This window comes from Bactrocera oleae, chromosome 3, assembly GCF_042242935.1.
Source record: "Bactrocera oleae isolate idBacOlea1 chromosome 3, idBacOlea1, whole genome shotgun sequence".
NCBI classification, from domain to species: Eukaryota; Metazoa; Arthropoda; class Insecta; order Diptera; family Tephritidae; genus Bactrocera; species Bactrocera oleae.
This window is the reverse complement of record NC_091537.1, coordinates 40,722,403-40,746,349: the sequence shown is the minus strand read 5'-3', so window position 1 is coordinate 40,746,349 and position 23,947 is coordinate 40,722,403. Positions and strand designations below refer to the sequence as shown.

Here is a 23,947-nt window from a genome sequence, read left to right as displayed (position 1 = left end):
AAGTAGTTCGTGTGATTAACTTGAAAGCTAGTAAGTAGATTTCAAGGCTCAAACTAACAAAATTATCGAATTATCCGTCTATAGATAGTTTTGCAGTCTATTGGAACAGTATCGATAAGGGACAGCTTTACGTTAATAAATTGTAACGAATTTCTCGATAAGTAGCCTACCTTGTAACTCACTCTTGAGTTCGATCACTGAATTGTTATATTAAAGTCCCATTTTAATACTATACACTTATCTATATTTCTAATTTCAACAACTTAACACTTATTGCTCGTTATTCGAGCTTTGGCTATAAATTAATTGTTCTTTACACGGCAACACTCTCATTAGAACTATGTTTGCTGCACAATCCGGTAGCCCTTATATAGTAAATTTTTAACAAAACTTTGCCTCTAGTACATTCTGGCAACTACGAACTCGCTGTCTAGTTGCTTCTGGCAATATATCGTCGGTTCGATTTTGTTCTATCATCCATTTTCGTCGCAATATACCGCGCAATACGGGAGTATGATATTTGTTGTACGTGTAGTATTCACTCGTTATCCATCAATTACCAAAATGAATCACGATCCAAATATCACAATTAATATTGAACGTATGACAGGCGCCATAGCGATACAGCACAAACAGTCACCGACATTCCTCCCTACCGTACCTACCCTCCGTATTAAACCAAATTTGTCAAAACTTATGCCCGTAAAAGAAACGCAGAAATCAGTTTCCATTTCACAAATGTTGCCATTGTTCTATTTGTATACACGCTTTTTCACACATCTAGTTTGTTAGTTATAATTTTTCATAATGTAAAAGCTCAAAACTAAAAACCAACCATTAAGAAGAGTTTACCTTTTTATAAATAAGCACATCCGACTGTGGTTTTGAGCTATTTTAAGAATATTTCGAATAAGTTCTTTTTTTAATTACTACCAATAATCGAGATTGTTGAAGAGGACGGAAGAAGCGGTGGTGACTGTTTATTTACATTGCGCTCTCATAAGATAGGTCGTATCAGCTGATTCGGTCTACGGTTATGCAAAGTGAAATTGCTTGTGCAAAAAATTTGTAAGTACAAATGATATGTCAGAGCTATTTTATGCTTCTGTTGGTGAGATAACGTTAAACTTGTTAGAGCCTTGAGTAATTTTACATTTCACATATTAGTGGCAACCCTACAGCTGCTCATTGTCGGAGGCAAATTAGAAATAGTTTTAATTTGGCGACAGTGACAACTGCTCTAAATAACTGTGCCCATAAGAACGTGTGTATTTTAATATTTTACAGATTTTGTCCTGTCGTCTGCCGCCGTATTGTGTCTCATAAATTAATGTTTAGCAATATATGCCTAAATATATATCTTTCCATCCATTGCTTACAATGAGCAGTTATTTTGGTGGTATTACAGTTCTGTTTTGTATTTTGTATATGAATAAAACATAAATGTTAGCTAAAGATGGCGAATAGTTATTGACTACACACAAATATGTATACACATATTAAGTTATTGACTGGGTAAGTGAAAAAGTGCTTTCTACGTTTTCATCATCCTCATTAAATTTCTAAATCATTCAGGAGCTCAAACTTTCGCTACATCAGATCAATAATACCTACGCGATGCCATTTCGATAATGATTATTACATGACATTAAATGCCCGCACAAAAATATTTCCATTCTTAATGACAATAGAATCGACAGATGACAATGGCTGCTGCCCGTGAAGGGCGAGAGGTTCGTTTTCTGGGCTCCACCCTATCGAAAATTTAGGCACAATTACGATTTCTTTGGCATCGCGATCTGAAGGTATTGTAACGAACAACTCACTCTTGAGTTCGATCACATAATTGTTAAATAAAAGTCTCAATTTAATGACTATACACTTATCTTTTTTTTCTAATTTAAACAACCTAACGCTTGTTACTCGTTATTCGAGTTTACAACTTATTGCTTATAGTTCTTTAATAAGCAGCACTCTAATTAGAACTGTGTTTGCTTCACAATCCGGTAGCTCTTATTTACGATAATCTACACCGTTGAGTCGTTTAATAACCTGGTATGATCCTTGTCAACTACACGGTAATTTGGGAGACACCCCTTCCTTTTGTTGCGGGTTATATACAATACCAAAACTCGTTCAACAAAACCCTTACAGTTTATTGCCTTTGTCGTATTTTGCTTTCATTTTATCGTTAATTTAAAATTTTAAATCAATCGGTAGTCGAAGATTATTACCAAAAATTAACCTTGCTGGAGTCTGCCGCGTTGTTTCATGTACAGCAGACCGATAAGCCATCAGGAACAAGGATATATGGGTATCCCAATCTTTTTGGTACTTATCCATAACTTTCCGCATATATTCTTCCAAAGTTCGATTGAATCGTTCTACCATGCCATCGGACTGCGAATTTAGTGCAATTGTACGGATTTACCGGACACCCATGGATTAGAGCTGATTTAAAATTTTTCCATTGGTCAGAATGTAATTCAATTTGAACACCATATCTCGATACCCAAATTTTGATGAATACATCCGCTACTGTTTCTGCTTCTTGGTTAGGTATTGCACATACCTCTGGCCATGTACTGAAATAATCCATGACTACCAAAACATATTTGTTTCCTAATTTACCGATAGGCTACCAGCTACATCCGTGCCAATTCGCTCAAAGGCCGCACCTGAACTATACCGCTTCATTTGACCATGACTCCTGGACCTCGGCTCTTTAGCAGCAATACACTCGGCACAGTTGGCGATCTATTCCGTAGCTGATTGACAACAACCAACCCAATTAATACCTTGTTTTAATATCTCCGGGGTTTAGTGATACCAAGTCATAATTTTGGAGTCTCCCAATCCACCGTGTCAACTCTCCTTCTGGGTTACTCAATAATTTCTTTCTGGCTTTCTCATTTTCCGGCTATAATACGCAACAACTATCCCACACCCATCAATGACTTGTGATAACACCCCTCCTACTTCATACCCACTATCATCCAAAATAAACGCTGATCCGGAGATTGAAGAGCATTTATTCCACTCAAAATCTCTGTTATTTTCCGTGACTTCATGGAGGCTATTAGCTACGTTGGCAAAATTTGGAACGAATCGTCGAATGATCTCATTTTTCATTAGTGAATGTATAAAAAAAAACGTCGACAACTCTCAGAGCAGTTTACATGGTAACATGAAAAATGTTAACTTCATTATTTTTTTAAGTGAATACTTCTTTGGCCGCATTAGAGCATATTTTTCAAGGCCGTGTTACGACCCTTTTTACTGGTTGCTGTAAGCAGCTACGTCTCTGTTTGGGTATCCATAAAGAAATTGTAGCAATCCATATGTTTGATCGGTTCATTTCGCTATCTTCTAGCTGCACATTGACACATACATACATCACTTCGGATTCGTTCGGATCTCAAACGCTGAACCCATAGACGATGACAGGCGACAGGCTGCTTCTGTCAAATATTACAATACACACGTTCTTTTGGGCACAGTTATTTAAACAACAACATGACTTCACGGCAGCAGTCTTGCAGTAGTCCCTGTCACTAAATTAAAGCCATTCCTAATTTTGCCGACGACAATGGACAACTGTAGTGTTAACACTAATATGTGAAATGTAAATTAATTTTAAGCTCTAACAAGTCTAACGTTATTTTAACAACAGAAACATAAAATAGCACTTATATATAAATTTATAATTTAAAACAAATAAATAAAACGATTCCTCTTTTTTGTACAAAACATTCCACTTCTAACAAAATATTTAAATTTCAATGAGGTGAAAGGTTTTAGTACGGCTACACCGAAGTTGTGTACATCAGCTGCTTGATATGTCACTGCCGTATTCAAAAATTCAGTCGTCTTGATTTTTCAAAATCAATATGTTTTATACTTATGTAAATATAACCTTCGCAATCACAATTTTTTCGTAATCTTGTATTCTATCATTTTTGTCATTGAACGTATGTACATACTTTTAAAGAGGCTGCAGCACATAAGTACATACAGCTGACCGCGAGCTCTGTTGTGCATATTTCGGTAAGAGTGTAAATGGAATTCGAGTTGTAATATTTTGTGTTGAGTAAGAGGTTTACTTTTATAAAATCTGAAAAACAAATAATTACGAAAGTATTCCATTAAATTATTATACGCAGAGTAATTTAATTGTTGTCTAAACTACAAGATCGGGAAAATATGCGTGTTTAGAAAACGGCTAAATTTGGAGCGGAGCGTAATCGAGAATACAGAGCACGAAAAAAGGATTGCATCCTACGCAATGTATGTATTATGAATGTAATCGCAAATAAAAATATTTCAAGGGGTAATAGTCGGTTTTAGTTTCGTGAATATTTTCATACTCAAGTATTCAGATTTTTTTATTCTTTTATATTTTTATATAGTTCATTAATTATTGTTCAAGCTGACATCCATCACCAAGAGTCGTAGTTGCCCCAACATCTCGTTGAAAATACAGTACACGAACAATTTATTGATTATAGTGATAATGCAGCAATAAAAACACAAACCAATATACCAATAACACCAGCCGACCGTTGTCGGGAATATAGAATGTGAAATAAGGCTAAAATGCGATATCAAATTATAACTGAAGCTTCATCTTCATACTTGGCTAGATATTGAGATATTATTGTGCATAATTAATCATCCAATCCAGAAAGCACAGCAAAAACACCTGAACAGAGAAGTCGAGAGTATATAGCATGACGGAAATATTTGCAGAACGTGATTGCAACAATCAGTCCAAAGCAGGCGGTTTATAATGAATGCGATACTCCACATTTTCATACAAGTGCAACAAATTTCACGGCACGTACAGTGAGTTTGACTGATATTAGCGATACCCGATTTTTTAATGTAAAATATTAAATGGAAAAGAAATGGTCATCTCAGCGATCTACGTATCTCCTAACCAAAAAATGTTGAGGATATCATGTATTCCATACAGAGTTTGTTGGTTATGTACATTCATGGCGGTGCTGATATTCTTGGCGGGGGTGACGATCACATATCGGTTTAGATATGAATAGTGACCGGAAAATTGCCACGACTAAATCAAAAACAACGATTGATGCTCTATTCTTCAGAAATCTACACTATTTAGACTGTTTCATATTTCAGTTACCATAGAGCCATAATATACGCTATACCTATACCTGACTGAAGATAATGTGAAAATTGGAGAAATAAATTATATATTAAATTTGTATATTCTTCACATCTATCACGTGTACTGTGCTTCACGCGACTTTTTTTTTGCGTTATTGTTCATGTTTTGGTTTAGAAATACATTCAATGATTCTTATATAAAAGTGAGGGGTATGAAGCCAAGGTTTCTTAATTTCAACTAGCTTAACCCGTACGTTACGCGATCAAGAAATTTCTTTTAAGTTGTAATACACTCACACTTTTCTATTACCACACACTCACTCTTCGAACTTGAAAGCCTTCTTGATATCAATTTCCTCATTTAAGTCGAGTGGCAAGCTGACGATCAAGTTTGAACAGCTGATCACATAGTTTTGCAAACAAATGACATGTTGTTGTCGGGAATATTAATATTTCGTTATATTCATGGATTTATATCAAAATATAAGTATATCAATCCATTACATTAGAAGCTTCGTTCAAAATTTTGAAGAATTTTGAGCTATTTCTATAACAACGGCATCTTGAAATTATTATTGATTATCATGTTGTTTGCAGCATACGTCACGGCTGTCAATATAAATCCATTTTTACAAGTAGTTCGTGTGATTAACTTGAAAGCTAGTAAGTAGATTTCAAGGCCCAAACTAACAAAATTATCGAATTATCCGTCTATAGATAGTTTTGCAGTCTATTGGAACAGTATCGATAAGGGACAGCTTTACGTTAATAAATTGTAACGAATTTCTCGATAAGTAGCCTACCTTGTAACTCACTCTTGAGTTCGATCACTGAATTGTTATATTAAAGTCCCATTTTAATACTATACACTTATCTATATTTCTAATTTCAACAACTTAACACTTATTGCTCGTTATTCGAGCTTTGGCTATAAATTAATTGTTCTTTACACGGCAACACTCTCATTAGAACTATGTTTGCTGCACAATCCGGTAGCCCTTATATAGTAAATTTTTAACAAAACTTTGCCTCTAGTACATTCTGGCAACTACGAACTCGCTGTCTAGTTGCTTCTGGCAATTTATCGTCGGTTCGATTTTGTTCTATCATCCATTTTCGTCGCAATATACCGCGCAATACGGGAGTATGATATTTGTTGTACGTGTAGTATTCACTCGTTATCCATCAATTACCAAAATGAATCACGATCCAAATATCACAATTAATATTGAACGTATGACAGGCGCCATAGCGATACAGCAGAAACAGTCACCGACGTTCCTCCCTACCGTACTTACCGCCCGTATTAAACCAAATTTGTCAAAAGTTATGCCCGTAGGAGCAACGCAGAAATCAGTTCTTCTCCTCTGTTTCCATTTCACAAATGTTGCCATTGTTCTATTTGTATACACGATTTTTCACACATCTAGTTTGTTAGTTATAATTTTTCATAACGTAAAAGCCCAAAACTAAAATCCAACTATTAACAAGTAAGAAAGGGCTAAGTTGGGATGTAACCGAACATTTTATACTCTCGCAAAGTCAAATGGTATACTCGTTTGAGATATCTTGGTGGATTGGCTGATATTTTCGGTAGAAGGTCAACTATATTCACTGGGGTCCACATAATTAGTACTTAGGGGCTTCAACAGTTTTGGTTCGATTTAGACAATTTTTGGTCACAAGGCATACTTTAAACGTAACGGGCAAAGTTTTACCCCGATATAATCCCTGTTGCTTGATATGCATAGTGGAAAGTGAAAGAATCAGATGGAATTTAAAATGGTGTTATATGGGAAGGAGGCGTGGTTGTAGTCCGATTTCGCATTTTCGCACTATTACATAGAAATATGAGAAGAATGTTACGTACCGAATTTGGTTGAAATCGGTTAAGCAGATCTCAAGATATTGGTTTTCACCTAAAAGTGGGCTGTGCCACGCCCACTGTCTAATTTTGGACGCGGTTCCTATAAAGTCATCTCATACCATCCTAGAGATAAAATTCAATGTCTATGGCGTGTTTAGTGCTTGATTTATCGCGCTTTTAGTAGTTTTTAACAGTACCGTTATATGGGGAGTGGGCGGAGTTGCCACCCGATTTTAACTATTTTCACACTGTGGGTAGAGGTTCTAAAAACATTTGCTTCCAGTGAATTTATAAGTTTGTTATTATAAGATAAGCGGTTTAGGAGATATGCACATTAAACCTATTAGAGGCGGGACCACGCCTACTTTTTAAAAACAATTTTAACTGCAGATGCCCTTCCCTAATGTGATCCTGTGTACCAAATAACAGTCTTATATCTTATTGCGGAGCTTAGTTATGGTAATTTATTTGTTTTTGATTAATGGCGTTTTGTGGGCGTGGCAGTGGTCCGATTACGCCCATCAGCAATACCAACCGTCTCACGGTACCCAAAAACATGTCTACCAAGTTTCATAAAGATATCTCAATTTTTACTCAAGTTACAGCTTGCACGGGCATACAGACGGACAGACGGACGGACGGACAGACAGTCACCCGGATTTCAACTCGTCTCTTCATCCTGATCATTTATATATATATAACCCTATATCTTACTCGATTAGTTTTAGGTGATACAAACAACCGTTAGGTGAAAAAAACTATTATACTCTGTAGCAACAGGTTGCGAGAGTATAAAAAGAGTTAACCTTTTTATAAATAAGTGTATCCGACTGTGATTTTGAGCTATTTTAAGAATATTTCGAATAAGTTCATTTTTTAATTACTACAAATATTCGATATTGGCAACCCTACGTTGCAAGAAACTGCTCGCTCACTCTCAGCTCACTCGTTTCTGGCGAAAAAATCCAACTTTCGCGGATATCCTACCGTACGGTCTGTTGGAGGGGACGGTAGAAGCGGTGGTGAGTGTTCATTTACATTGCACTCTTATAAGATAGGTCGTATCAGCTGATTCGGTCTACGGTTTTGCATAGGTGACTGCTTGTGCCATTACGATGCGGCGACGACGCCGAGCATCTCGACAGGCAATTAAACATTTCTAAACATCTGTATTCCAAGCAATATTGCCGAAGGAGACTTCACATTGTTAAGCCTTAAACACATAGAAGACTGCACAGCTCGACCTAGCGACAGGGCACTTTTCTTGTTTGCAAAAGCTGTCCTGAAGCCAGCTTCATGAATATTTTGTAGACGGTAGCGCCATATTATCTTTAACTTCAATGAAACATAAAAAATTTTGCAAAGTGAAGTTGCATGTGCAAAAAATTTGTAAGTACAAATGATATGTCAGAGCTATTTTATGCTTCTGTTGGTGAGATAACGTTAAACTTGTTAGAGCCTTGAGTAATTTTACATTTCACATATTAAGTGCAACCCTACAGCTGCTCATTGTCGTGGGCAAATTAGAAATAGTTGTAATTTGGCGACAGTGACAACTGCTCTAAATAACTGTGCCCACAAGAACGTGTGTATTTTAATATTTCACAGATGCTTCCTGTCGTCTACAGCCTTATTGTGTCTCTTAAGTTAATGTTTAGCAATATATGTCTAAATATATATCTTTCCATCCATTGCAAACAGTAAACAGTTATTTTGGTGATTTGACAGTTCTGTTTTCAATTTTACTGAAATTTTATAGCAAATACATATATATATCTATATTTATGTTATATAGCTGTTAGCTTAAGATGGAGAATATTTATTGAATACACATATATATGTAAGCACATATTAAAGTATTGACTGGGTAAGTGAAAAAGTGCTTTGTACGCTTTCATCATCCTCATTAAATTTCTAAATCGGTCAATAGCTCAACCTCTTGCTACATCAGCTCGAACATACCTACGCGTTGCCATTTCGATAATGATTATTACATGACATTAAATGCCCGCACAAAAATATTTCCATTCTTAATGACAATAGAATCGACAATTAACGAATAACTCACTCTTAAGTTCGATAACATAATTGTTAAATAAAAGTCCCAATTTAATGACTTTACACTTATCTTTTTTTTCTAATTTAAACAACCTAACGCTTATTACTCGTTATTCGAGTTTAAAACTTATTGCTTATAGCTCTTTATTAAGCAGCACTCTAATTAGAACTGTGCTCTTACTTAGTAGATTGTTCGCAAAAATTCGCCACTCAAACATTTTGTCAACTACGAATTTCGATGTCGATCCTATTTTGTTCTGACATCCATGTTCGCCACACGTCCCGATTAGACATATTTGCAGTACCAAACGCTGCAAGCCATTCCAGATGAACTACCTTCAGTTTATTCTAACCTCTTCCAATAGTCTGAATGCGATAATCTACACCGTTGAATCGTTTAATAACCTGGTATGGTCCTTGTCAACTACACTGTAATTTAGAAGACACCCCTTTCTTATGTTGCGGGTTATATAACAATACCCAAACTCATTCAAAACAACCCTCAGAGTTTATTGCCTTTGTTGTATTTTGCTTTCATTTTATCGTTTATAATTTTGGTGCGCTGTCTTACCATAGCATATATATCCCTCATTTCCTCTTCTAGGATGCTGTTGAACTCCTTAGCATCCCTTCCTCCGTTGGCGTTAATTTCAATTTCATTAAATCAATCGGTAGTCGAAGATCATTACCAAAAACTACCCTTGCTGGAGTCTCCCCGTTGTTTCATGTACAGCAGACCGATAAACCATCAGGTACAAGGATATATGGGTACCCCAATCTTTTCGATATTTGTCCACAACTTTCTACAAATGTTCTTCCAAAGTTTGATTGAATCTTTCTACCATGCCATCGGACTGCGAATGTAGTACAATTGTACGGATTTTCCGGATACTCAGTTTCTGGAACATCTCCTGGCTGATTTTAAATTTTTCATTGGTCGAAATGTAATTCAATTGGAACACCATATCTCGATACGCAATTTTTGATGAAAACATCCGCTACTGTTTTTGCTTATTGGTTAGGAATTGCGTATACCTCTGGCCATTTGCTGAAATAATCCATAACTACCAAAACATATTTGTTTCTTAATTTACCGATAGGAAATGGAAAAGCTGGATCCGTACCAATAAAATCCGTGTTTTAATATCTCCAAGATTTTAGTGATACCAAATCCGTATCCAAAATAAACACTGCTGTGCAGTTTGAAGAGCACTTATTCCACACAAAAACTCTGCTATTTTCTGTGACTTCATAGAGGCTATTAGCTACGCTGGCAAATTTTGGAACGAGTCGTCGATAAATGATCTCATATTTCATAATTGAATGCATTAAAAAAAGTCGTCAACTCTCAGAGCAGTTAATATGGTAACACGAAAAATGTTAACTTCATTCAGTGAATACTTCTTTGGCCGCATTAGAGTGATTTTTCAAGGCCGTGTCACGACCCATTTTACTGGTTGCTGTAAGCAGCTATGTGTGTGCCTTGCCTAGTTTTACCGACGACAATGGACAACTGTAGTGTTCCCACTAATATGTGAAAGGTAAAATTATTTAAAGCTCTAACAAATCTAACGTTATATTACCAACAGAAGCAAAACAAATAAATCGAACTATTACTTTTTTTGCACAAAAAATTCCAATTTGAACAAAATATTTAAATTTCAATTAGCTGAAAGGTTTTAGGTCGGCTACACCAAAATTGTGTACATCAGCTGCTTGATATGTTACTGCCGTATACAAAATGTTCAGTCCTCTTGATTTTTCAAAATTAATATATTTATACTTCTATAAATACAACCTTCGCAAACACAATTTTTTCGTAATCTTGTATTCTCTCATTTATGTCATTGAACGTATGTACATACTTTTAAAGTGGCTGCTGCACATAAGTACATACAGCTGACCGCGTGCACTGTTGTGTATATTTCGGTAAAAGTGTAATCGAAATTTGTGTTATAATATTTTGTGTTAAGTGATAGTTTTACTTTTACAAAATCTGAAAAACAAATAATTACGTAAGTATTCCATTGTATTATTATACGCAGAGTAATTTAATTGTTGTCTAAATTACAAGATCGAGAAAATATGCGTGTTCAGAAAACGGCTAAATCAGGAGCGGAGCGTAATCGAGAATACAGATCACGAAAAAATATTCTTAATAACGCCAATGTTTGTATTTTAATGTAATTGCAAATAAAAATATTTCAAGGGGCAATAGTAGTTTTCAGTTTCGTGAATATTTTCATACTCAAGATATTTATTTCATTAATTATTGTACACGCTGACATCCATCATCAAGAGTCCTATTTGCCCTCACAACATCTCGTTGAAAACACAGTACACGAACAATTTATTGATTGTAGTGATAATGCAGTAATAAAACACAAACGAAAATATCAATAACACCAGCCGAGCGTTGTCGGTAATATAGAATGCGAAAGAAAGCCATACAATATCAAATCGTTACTGAAGCTTCATCTTCATACTTGGCTAGATATTGAGATATCTTATTGTGCAAAATTAATCATCCAATCCAGAAAGCACAGCAAAAACACCTGAACAGAGTTTCGCGATATATTATATTATTTATAATGAATGCGATACTCCACATATTCATACAATTGCAACAAATTTCACGGCACATACAGTGAAGTACTCTTTCTTTCCCCACTCTCAATTAATCAGTAAAGAAGTACGCACTTCTATCACGTGTACTGTCATGGATAAAATGATCCGAAACTCTTTGATTCGAGAGAGCGCTGTCAAAATCTACATTTTTTATAACATTTGTTAGTGGTGCCATCATGTAAAGAAATATGTTTAGAGATTTTTTATTATATTTCTTGGGTATATTATTATATATTCGGTTTCCATTTTACAAAAAAATTTACATAATTAAAATAAGTTTAACGAGCTAAATATCCTAAATGACGTCTAAATATATGAACGTGTATATTTTAATCACAAAATATTTTTAAAATTAACTTTTAAAACTAAATTTAACAAAATATTTTAAAATTTCAAAACACTTACAAGTTTTAAATAAGCTTGACATTTACATTAATTAGTTTTTATATACTGAATAAACAAATATCATTTGCTGGGAATTCTAACCAAAATATGTATAACGTTGACAATTGGTACTGCTAAGCAAAACAATACTCTGCGACAAAATACCTGCTCTTTCTTAAAAACAAAACTCCTTGAATAAAGATAAGATATATATGTAAAAGTCACCAAAAAATCTGATTTCACAAATTTCCCACTGATTTTGCATTTTAATTCTGCGGGATTCTTAGTGGTAGTTCAATGTTTTGGTTGTCATCTGTTCAGTAGCTCATGAACTCGTGGTTTACTTTGGCAGCACTGAAAGTTCATGAGCTCTCTCAGAAGGCAAAGAGAGGAGTTTCGGATCATTTTATCTATGTGTATTATGCTTTACGTGACTGTTTTTTTGTTTTCCGTTATTGTTCATCCTTTGGTTTATAATTTAATTCAAAGATTCTTAAATAAAAGTGAGGGGTATAAAGCCAAGGTGTGTTTATTTAAACTAGCGTAACCCGAACGTTACGCGGTCTAGAAATTTTCTATAAAGTTGCAATACACTCACACTTTTTCATTACCACACTCTCACTTTTCGAACTTGAAAGCCATCTTGATATCAATTTCTTCATTTAAATTGAGTGATAAGTTGACGATCAAGTTTGAGCAGCTGATGACATAGTTTTGCAAACAAATGACTTGCTTTTGTCGGGAATATTAATTTTTTGATATATCTATGGATTGATGTCAAAATATAAGTATATCAATCCATTACATTAGAAACTTCGTGCAAAAGTTTTAAAAATTTTGAGTTGTTTCCATAACAACGGCATCTTTAAATTATTATTGTTTATCATTATGCTTGCAGCAACGTCACGGCTGCCAATTTAAATCTATTTTTACAAGTAGTTGGTGTGATCAACTTGAAAGCTAGTAAGTAGACTTCAAGGATCAAACTTTCGAAATTATCGAATTATGCGACTATCGATAGTTTTGGAGCTCTCATGAAACAGTATCGATAAGGGACTGCTTAACGTTAATAAATTGTAACGAATTTCTCGATAAGTAGCCTACCTTGTAACTCACTCTTGAGTTGGACCACTGAATTGTTATTTTAAAGTCCCAATTTAATGCTATATCTATATTTCTAATTCCAACATCTTAACACTTATTGCTCGTTATTCGAGCTTACAACTTTAAGCTATAAATTAATTGCTCTTTACACGGCAACACTCTCATTAGAACTATGTTTGCTGCACAATCCGGTAGCCCTTATTTAGTAAATTTTTAACAAACCTTTACCTCTAGAACATTCTGGCAACTACGAACTCGCTGTCTAGTTACTTCTGGCAATTTATCGTCAGTTCGATTTTTTTCTATCATCCATTTTCGTCGCAATATACCGCGCAATACGGGAGTATGATATTTGTTGTACGTGTAGTATTCACTCGTTATCCATCAATTACCAAAATGAATCACGATCCAAATATCACAATTAATATTGAACGTATGACAGGCGCCATTGCGATACAGCACAAACAGTCACCGACATTCCTCCCTACCGTACTTACCGACCGTATTAAACCAAATTTGTCAAAACTTATGCCCGTAAAAGAAACGCAGAAATCAGTTTCCATTTCACAAATGTTGCCATTGTTCTATTTGTATACACGCTTTTTCACACATCTAGTTTGTTAGTTATAATTTTTCATAATGTAAAAGCTCAAAACTAAAAACCAACCATTAAGAAGAGTTTACCTTTTTATAAATAAGCACATCCGACTGTGGTTTTGAGCTATTTTAAGAATATTTCGAATAAGTTCTTTTTTTAATTACTACCAATAATCGAGATTGTTGAAGAGGACGGAAGAAGCGGTGGTGACTGTTTATTTACATTGCGCTCTCATAAGATAGGTCGTATCAGCTGATTCGGTCTACGGTTATGCAAAGTGAAATTGCTTGTGCAAAAAATTTGTAAGTACAAATGATATGTCAGAGCTATTTTATGCTTCTGTTGGTGAGATAACGTTAAACTTGTTAGAGCCTTGAGTAATTTTACATTTCACATATTAGTGGCAACCCTACAGCTGCTCATTGTCGGAGGCAAATTAGAAATAGTTTTAATTTGGCGACAGTGACAACTGCTCTAAATAACTGTGCCCATAAGAACGTGTGTATTTTAATATTTTACAGATTTTGTCCTGTCGTCTGCCGCCGTATTGTGTCTCATAAATTAATGTTATTATTAATTAATTGCTTACAATGAGCAGTTATTTTGGTGGTATGACAGTTCTGTTTTGTATTTTGTATATGAATAAAAAATAAATGTTAGCTAAAGATGGCGAATAGTTATTGACTACACACAAATATGTATACACATACTAAGTTATTGACTGGGTAAGTGAAAAAGTGCTTTCTACGTTTTCATCATCCTCATTAAATTTCTAAATCATTCAGGAGCTCAAACTTTCGCTACATCAGATCAATAATACCTACGCGATGCCATTTCGATAATGATTATTACATGACATTAAATGCCCGCACAAAAATATTTCCATTCTTAATGACAATAGAATCGACAGATGACAATGGCTGCTGCCCGTGAAGGGCGAGAGGTTCGTTTTCTGGGCTCCACCCTATCGAAAATTTAGGCACAATTACGATTTCTTTGGCATCGCGATCTGAACGTATTGCAACGAAAAACTCACTCTTGAGTTCGATCACATAATTGTTAAATAAAAGTCTCAATTTAATGACTATACACTTATCTTTTTTTCTAATTTAAACAACCTAACGCTTATTACTCGTTATTCGAGTTTACAACTTATTGCTTATAGTTCTTTAATAAGCAGCACTCTAATTAGAACTGTGTTTGCTTCACAATCCGGTAGCTCTTATTTACGATAATCTACACCGTTGAGTCGTTTAATAACCGGGTATGATCCTTGTCAACTACACGGTAATTTGGGAGACACCCCTTCCTTTTGTTGCGGGTTATATACAATACCAAAACTCGTTCAACAAAACCCTCACAGTTTATTGCCTTTGTCGTATTTTGCTTTCATTTTATCGTTAATTTAAAATTTTAAATCAATCGGTAGTCGAAGATTATTACCAAAAATTAACCTTGCTGGAGTCTGCCCCGTTGTTTCATGTACAGCAGACCGATAAGCCATCAGGAACAAGGATATATGGGTATCCCAATCTTTTTGATACTTATCCATAACTTTCCGCATATATTCTTCCAAAGTTCGATTGAATCGTTCTACCATGCCATCGGACTGCGAATTTAGTGCAATTGTACGGATTTACCGGACACCCATGGATTAGAGCTGATTTAAAATTTTTCCATTGGTCAGAATGTAATTCAATTTGAACACCATATCTCGATACCCAAATTTTGATGAATACATCCGCTACTGTTTCTGCTTCTTGGTTAGGTATTGCATATACCTCTGGCCATGTACTGAAATAATCCATGACTACCAAAACATATTTGTTTCCTAATTTACCGATAGGCTACCAGCTACATCCGTGCCAATTCGCTCAAAGGCCGCACCTGAACTATACCGCTTCATTTGACCATGACTCCTGGACCTCGGCACTTTAGCAGCAATACACTCGGCACAGTTGGCGATCTATTCCGTAGCTGATTGACAACAACCAACCCAATTAATACCTTGTTTTAATATCTCCGGGGTTTAGTGATACCAAGTCATAATTTTGGAGTCTCCCAATCCACCGTGTCAACTCTCCTTCTGGGTTACTCAATAATTTCTTTCTGGCTTTCTCATTTTCCGGCTATAATACGCAACAACTATCCCACACCCATCAATGACTTGTGATAACACCCCTCCTACTTCATACCCACTATCATCCAAAATAAACGCTGATCCGGAGATTGAAGAGCATTTATTCCACTCAAAATCTCTGTTATTTTCCGTGACTTCATTGAGGCTATTAGCTACGTTGGCAAAATTTGGAACGAATCGTCGAATGATCTCATTTTTCATTAGTGAATGTATAAAAAAAAACGTCGACAACTCTCAGAGCAGTTTATATGGTAACATGAAAAATGTTAACTTCATTATTTTTTTAAGTGAATACTTCTTTGGCCGCATTAGAGCATATTTTTCAAGGCCGTGTTACGACCCTTTTTACTGGTTGCTGTAAGCAGCTACGTCTCTGTTTGGGTAGCCATAAAGAAATTGTAGCAATCCATATGTTTGATCGGTTCATTTCGCTATCTTCTAGCTGCACATTGACACATACATACATCACTTCGGATTCGTTCCGATCTCAAACGCTGAACCCATAGACGATGACAGGCGACAGGCTGCTTCTGTCAAATAATACAATACACACGTTCTTTTGGGCACAGTTATTTAAACAACAACATGACTTCACGGCAGCAGTCTTGCAGTAGTCCCTGTCACTAAATTAAAGCCATTCCTAATTTTGCCGACGACAATGGACAACTGTAGTGTTAACACTAATATGTGAAATGTAAATTAATTTTAAGCTCTAACAAGTCTAACGTTATTTTACCAACAGAAACATAAAATAGCACTTATATATAAATTTATAATTTAAAACAAATAAATAAAACGATTCCTCTTTTTTGTACAAAACATTCCACTTCTAACAAAATATTTAAATTTCAATGAGGTGAAAGGTTTTAGTACGGCTACACCGAAGTTGTGTACATCAGCTGCTTGATATGTCACTGCCGTATTCAAAAATTCAGTCGTCTTGATTTTTCAAAATCAATATGTTTTATACTTATGTAAATATAACCTTCGCAATCACAATTTTTTCGTAATCTTGTATTCTATCATTTTTGTCATTGAACGTATGTACATACTTTTAAAGAGGCTGCAGCACATAAGTACATACAGCTGACCGCGAGCTCTGTTGTGGATATTTCGGTAAGAGTGTAAATGGAATTCGAGTTGTAATATTTTGTGTTGAGTAAGAGGTTTACTTTTATAAAATCTGAAAAACAAATAATTACGAAAGTATTCCATTAAATTATTATACGCAGAGTAATTTAATTGTTGTCTAAACTACAAGATCGGGAAAATATGCGTGTTTAGAAAACGGCTAAATTAGGAGCGGAGCGTAATCGAGAATACAGAGCACGAAAATAGGATTGCATCCTACGCAATGTATGTATTATGAATGTAAACGCAAATTAAAATATTTCAAGGGGTAATAGTCGGTTTTAGTTTCGTGAATATTTTTATACTCAAGTATTCAGATTTTTTTATTCTTTTATATTTTTATATAGTTCATTAATTATTGTTCAAGCTGACATCCATCACCAAGAGTCGTAGTTGCCCTAACATCTCGTTGAAAATACAGTACACGAACAATTTATTGATTATAGTGATAATGCAGCAATAAAAACACAAACCAATATACCAATAACACCAGCCGACCGTTGTCGGGAATATAGAATGTGAAATAAGGCTAAAATACGATATCAAATTATAACTGAAGCTTCATCTTCATACTTGGCTAGATATTGAGATATCTTATTGTGCATAATTAATCATCCAATCCAGAAAGCACAGCAAAAACACCTGAACAGAGAAGTCGAGAGTATATAGCATGACGGAAATATTTGCAGAACGTGATTGCAACAATCAGTCCAAAGCAGGCGGTTTATAATGAATGCGATACTCCACATTTTCATACAAGTGCAACAAATTTCACGGCACGTACAGTGAGTTTGACTGATATTAGCGATACCCGATATTTTAATGTAAAATATTAAATGGAAAAGAAATGGTCATCGCAGCGATCTACGTATCTCCTAACCAAAAAATGTTGAGGATATCATGTATTTCATACAGAGTTTGTTGGTTATGTACATTCATGGCGGTGCTGATATTCTTGGCGGGGGTGACGATCACATATCGGTTTAGATATGAATAGTGACCGGAAAATTGCCACGACTAAATCAAAAACAACGATTGATGCTCTATTCTTCAGAAATCTACACTATTTAGACTGTTTCATATTTCAGTTACCATAGAGCCATAATATACGCTATACCTATACCTGACTGAAGATAATGTGAAAATTGGAGAAATAAATTATATATTAAATTTGTATATTCTTCACATCTATCACGTGTACTGTGCTTCACGCGACTTTTTTTTTGCGTTATTGTTCATGTTTTGGTTTAGAAATACATTCAATGATTCTTATATAAAAGTGAGGGGTATGAAGCCAAGGTTTCTTAATTTCAACTAGCTTAACCCGTACGTTACGCGATCAAGAAATTTCTTTTAAGTTGTAATACACTCACACTTTTCTATTACCACACACTCACTCTTCGAACTTGAAAGCCTTCTTGATATCAATTTGCTCATTTAAGTCGAGTGGCAAGCTGACGATCAAGTTTAAACAGCTGATCACATAGTTTTGCAAACAAATGACATGCTGTTGTCGGGAATATTAATATTTCGTTATATTCATGGATTTATATCAAAATATAAGTATATCAATCCATTACATTAGAAGCTTCGTTAAAAATTTTGAAGAATTTTGAGCTATTTCCATAACAACGGCATCTTGAAACTATTATTGATTATCATGTTGTTTGCAGCATACGTCACGGCTGTCAATATAAATCCATTTTTACAAGTAGTTCGTGTGATCAACTTGAAAGCTAGTAAGTAGATTTCAAGGCCCAAACTAACAAAATTATCGAATTATCCGTCTATAGATAGTTTTGCAGCTCCATTGGAACAGTATCGATAAGGGACTGCCTTACGTTAATAAATTGTAACGGATTTTTCGATAAGTAGCCTACCTTGTAACTCACTCTTGAGTTCGATCACTGAATTGTTATATTCAAGTCCCATTTTAATACTATACACATATCTATATTTCTAATTCCAACAACTTAACACCTATTGCTCGTTATTCGAGGTCAAAACTTTTGGCTATAAATTAATTGCTCTTAACACGGCAACACTCTCATTAGAACTATGTTTGTTGCACAATCCGGTAGCCCTTATATAGTAAATTTTTAACAAAACTTTGCCTCTAGAACATTCTGGCAACTACGAACTCGCTGTCTAGTTGGTTGGCAATTTATCTTCGGTTCGATTTTGTTCTATCATCCATTTTCGTCGCAATATACCGCGCAATACGGGACTATGATATTTGTTGTACGTGTAGTATTCACTCGTTATTCATCAATTACCAAAATGAATCACGATCCAAATATCACAATTAATATTGAACGTATGACAGGCGCCATAGCGATATAGCACAAACAGTCACCGACATTCCTCCCTACCGTACTTACCGACCGTATTAAACCAAATTTGTCAAAACTTATGCCCGTAAAAGAAACGCAGAAATCAGTTTCCATTTCACAAATGTTGCCATTGTTCTATTTGTATACACGATTTTTCACACATCTAGTTTGTTAGTTATAATTTTTCATAATGTAAAAGCTCAAAACTAAAAACCAACCATTAAGAAGAGTTTACCTTTTTATAAATAAGCGCATCCGACGGTGGTTTTGAGCTATTTTAAGAATATTTCGAATAAGTTCTTTATTTAATTACTACAAATAATCGAGATTGTTGAAGGGGACGGAAGAAGCGGTGGTGACTGTTTATTTACATTGCATAAGCACATAAGATAGGTCGTATCAGCTGATTCGGTCTACGGTTATGCGTCGGTGACTGCTTGTGCCATTACGATGCGGCGACGATGCCGAGCATCTCGACAGGCAATTAAAAATTTCTAAACATCTGTATTCCTAGCAATATTGCCGAAGGAGACTGCACATTGTTAAGCCTTAAACACATAGACGACTGCACAGCACGACCTAGCGACAGGGCAATTTTCTTGCCTGCAAAAGCCGTCTTGAAGCCAGCTTCATGAATATTTTGTAGACGGTAGCGCCATATTATCTTTAACTTCAATGAAACATAAAAAATTGTGCAAAGTGAAATTGCTTGTGCAAAAAAATTGTAAGTACAAATGATATGTCAGAGCTATTTTATGCTTCTCTTGGTAAGATAACGTTGAACTTGTTAGAGCCTTGAATAATTTTACATTTCACATATTAGTGGCAACCCTACAGCTGCTCATTGTCGTAGGCAAATTAGAAATAGTTTTAATTTGGCGACAGTGACAACTGCACTAAATAACAGTGCCCATAAGAACGTGTGTATTTTAATATTTTACAGATTTTGTCCTGTCGTCTGCCGCCGTATTGTGTCTCATAAATTAATGTTTAGCAATATATGCCTAAATATATATCTTTCCATCCATTGCTTGCAATGAGCAGTTATTTTGGTGGTATGACAGTTCTGTTTTGTATTTTGTATATGAATAAAACATAAATGTTAGCTAAAGATGGCGAATAGTTATTGACTACACACAAATATGTATACACATATTAAGTTATTGACTGGGTAAGTGAAAAAGGCTTTCTACGATTTCATCATCCTCATTAAATTTCTAAATCGTTCAGGAGCTCAAACTTTCGCTACATCAAATCAAACATACCTACGCGATGCCATTTCGATAATGATTATTACATGACATTAAATGCCCGCACAAAAAATTTCCATTCTTAATAACAATAGAATCGACAGATGACAATGGCTGCTGCCCGTGAAGGGCGATAGGTTCGTTTTCTGGGCTCCACCCTATCGAAAATTTAGGCACAATTACGATTTCTTTGGCATCGCGATCTGAAGGTATTGTAACGAATAACTCACTCTTGAGTTTGATGACATAATTGTTAAATAAAAGTCCCAATTTAATTACTATACATTTATCTCTTGTTTCTAATTTAAACAACCTAACGCTTATTACTCGTTATTCGAGTTTACAACTTATTGCTTATAGTTCTTTAATAAGCAGCACTCTAATTAGGACTGTGTTTGCTTCACAATCCGGTAGCTCTTAGTTACGATAATCTACACCGTTGAGTCGTTTAATAACCTGGTATGATCCTTGTCAACTACACTATAATTTGGGAGACACCCCTTCCTTTTGTTGCGGGTTATATACAATACCAAAACTCGTTCAACAAAACCCTCACAGTTTATCGCCTTTGTCGTATTTTGTTTTCATTTTATGGTTAATTTAAAATTTTAAATCAATCGGTAGTCGAAGATTATTACCAAAAATTAACCTTGCTGGAGTCTGCCGCGTTATTTCATGTACAGCAGACCGATAAGCCATCAGGAACAAGGATATATGGGTATCCCAATCTTTTTGATACTTATCCATAACTTTCCGCATATGTTCTTCCAAAGTTCAATTGAATCGTTCTACCATGCCATCGGACTGCGAATTTAGTGCAATTGTACGGATTTACCGGACATCCATGGATTAGAGCTGATTTAAAAGTTTTCCATTGGTCAGAATGTAATTCAATTTGAACACCATATCTCGATACCCAAATTTTGATGAATACATCCGCTACTGTTTCTGCTTCTTGGTTAGGAATTGCATATACCTCTGGCCATTTACTGAAATAATCCATGACTACCAAAACATATTTGTGTCCTAATTTACCGATAGGCTACCAGCTACATCCGTGCCAATTCGCTCAAAGGGCGCATCCGAACTGTACCGCTTCATTTGACCATGACTTCTGGACCTCGGCCCTTTAGCAGCAATACACTCGGCACAGTTGGCGATCTATTCCGTAGCTGATTGACAACAACCAACCCAATTAATACCTTGTTTTAATATCTCCAAGGGTTTAGTGATACCAAGTAATAACTTTGGAGTCTCCCAATTCACCGTGCCAACTTTCCTTCTGGGTTCCTGAGTTACTCAATAATTTCTTTCCGGCTTTCTCATTTTCCGGCTATAATATGCAACTACTATCCCACACCCATCAATGACTTATGATAACACCCCTCCTACTTCATACCCACTATCATCCGTATCCAAAATAAACGCTGATCCAGGCTATTAGCTACGTTGGCAAAATTTGGAACGAATCGTCGAATGATCTCATTTTTCATTAGTGAATGTATAAAAAAAAGCGTCGACAACTCTCAGAGCAGTTTATATGGTAACATGAAAAATGTAAACTTCATTATTTTTTTAAGTGAATACTTCTTTGGCCGCATTAGAGCATATTTTTGAAGGCCGTGTTACGACCCTTTTTACTGGTTGCTGTAAGCAGCTACGTCTCTGTTTGGGTAGCCATAAAGAAATTGTAGCAATCCATATGTTTGATCGGTTCATTTCGCTATCTTCTAGCTGCACATTGACACATACATACATCACTTCGGATTCGTTCCGATCTCAAACGCTGAACCCATAGACGATGACAGGCGACAGGCTGCTTCTGTCAAATATTACAATACACACGTTCTTTTGGGCACAGTTATTTAAACAACAACATGTCTTCACGGCAGCAGTCTTGCAGTAGTCCCTGTCACTAAATTAAAGCCATTCCTAATTTTGCCGACGACAATGGACAACTGTAGTGTTAACACTAATATGTGAAATGTAAATTAATTTTAAGCTCTAACAAGTCTAACGTTATTTTACCAACAGAAACATAAAATAGCACTTATATATAAATTTATAATTTAAAACAAATAAATAAAACTATTACTTTTTTTTGTACAAAAAATTCCACTTCTAACAAAATATTTAAATTTCAATGAGGTGAAAGGTTTTAGTACGGCTACACCTAAGTTGTGTACATCAGCTGCTTGATATGTCACTGCCGTATTCAAAATGTTCAGTCGTCTTGATTTTTCAAAATCAATATGTTTTATACTTATGTAAATATAACCTTCGCAATCACAATTTTTTCGTAATCTTTTATTCTATCATTTTTGTCATTGAACGTATGTACATACTTTTAAAGAGCGAGCTCTGTTGTGCATATTTTGGTAAGATTGTAAATGGAATTCGAGTTGTAATATTTTGTGTTGAGTAAGAGGTTTACTTTCATAAAATCTGAAAAACAAATAATTACGAAAGTATTCCATTAAATTATTATACGCAGAGTAATTTAATTGTTGTCTAAACAACAAGATCGGGAAAATATGCGTGTTTAGAAAACGGCTAAATTTGGAGCGGAGCGTAATCGAGAATACAGAGCACGAAAAAAGGATTGCATCCTACGCAATGTATGTATTATGAATGTAATCGCAAATAAAAATATTTCAAGGGGTAATAGTCGGTTTTAGTTCCGTGAATATTTTCATACTCAAGTATTAACATTTTTTTATTCATTATCATTATCATATCTTTATATAGTTCATTAATTATTGTTCAAGCTGACATCCATCACCAAGAGTCGTAGTTGCCCTAACATCTCGTTGAAAATACAGTACACGAACAATTTATTGATTATAGTGATAATGCAGCAATAAAAACACAAACCAATATACCAATAACACCAGCCGACCGTTGTCGGGAATATAGAATGTGAAATAAGGCTAAAATACGATATCAAATTATAACTGTAGCTTCATCTTCATACTTGGCTAGATATTGAGATATCTTATTGTGCATAATTAATCATCCAATCCAGAAAGCACAGCAAAAACACCTGAACAGAGAAGTCGAGAGTATATAGCATGACGGAAATATTTGCAGAACGTGATTGCAACAATCAGTCCAAAGCAGGCGGTTTATAATGAATGCGATACTCCACATTTTCATACAAGTGCAACAAATTTCACGGCACGTACAGTGAGTTTGACTGATATTAGCGATACCCGATATTTTAATGTAAAATATTAAATGGAAAAGAAATGGTCATCGCAGCGATCTACGTATCTCCTAACCAAAAAATGTTGAGGATATCATGTATTTCATACAGAG

At 35.2% G+C, this 23,947-nt stretch overlaps 5 long non-coding RNA genes across 6 annotated transcripts; all 5 read left to right on the top strand.

Moving 5' to 3' along the window:
* Positions 1-1,144: 1,144 nt before the first annotated feature.
* LOC138856142 (uncharacterized) lies at positions 1,145-3,696 on the top strand. The gene is made up of 3 exons (XR_011395197.1): positions 1,145-1,515; positions 1,576-1,805; positions 3,374-3,696. It is a non-coding gene; the product is annotated as an uncharacterized lncRNA (long non-coding RNA).
* Positions 3,697-3,774: 78 nt separating this feature from the next.
* On the top strand, positions 3,775-5,247 carry LOC118681211 (uncharacterized). 2 transcript variants are annotated; one of them, XR_004976896.2, is made up of 3 exons: positions 3,775-4,047; positions 4,164-4,287; positions 4,410-5,247. It is a non-coding gene; the product is annotated as an uncharacterized lncRNA (long non-coding RNA). The 2 variants fall into 2 exon arrangements; XR_011395198.1 differs by having other exon boundaries at positions 3,775-4,287.
* Positions 5,248-14,370: 9,123 nt separating this feature from the next.
* Positions 14,371-14,866, top strand: LOC138856140 (uncharacterized). Its single transcript, XR_011395195.1, has 2 exons — positions 14,371-14,500; positions 14,561-14,866. It is a non-coding gene; the product is annotated as an uncharacterized lncRNA (long non-coding RNA).
* A 1,892-nt stretch (positions 14,867-16,758) lies between these two features.
* On the top strand, positions 16,759-18,235 carry LOC138856141 (uncharacterized). Its single transcript, XR_011395196.1, has 3 exons — positions 16,759-17,031; positions 17,148-17,271; positions 17,394-18,235. It is a non-coding gene; the product is annotated as an uncharacterized lncRNA (long non-coding RNA).
* Positions 18,236-20,265: 2,030 nt separating this feature from the next.
* LOC138856421 (uncharacterized) lies at positions 20,266-22,710 on the top strand. Its single transcript, XR_011395672.1, has 3 exons — positions 20,266-20,550; positions 20,610-20,838; positions 22,364-22,710. It is a non-coding gene; the product is annotated as an uncharacterized lncRNA (long non-coding RNA).
* The last annotated feature ends 1,237 nt before the right edge of the window (positions 22,711-23,947 follow it).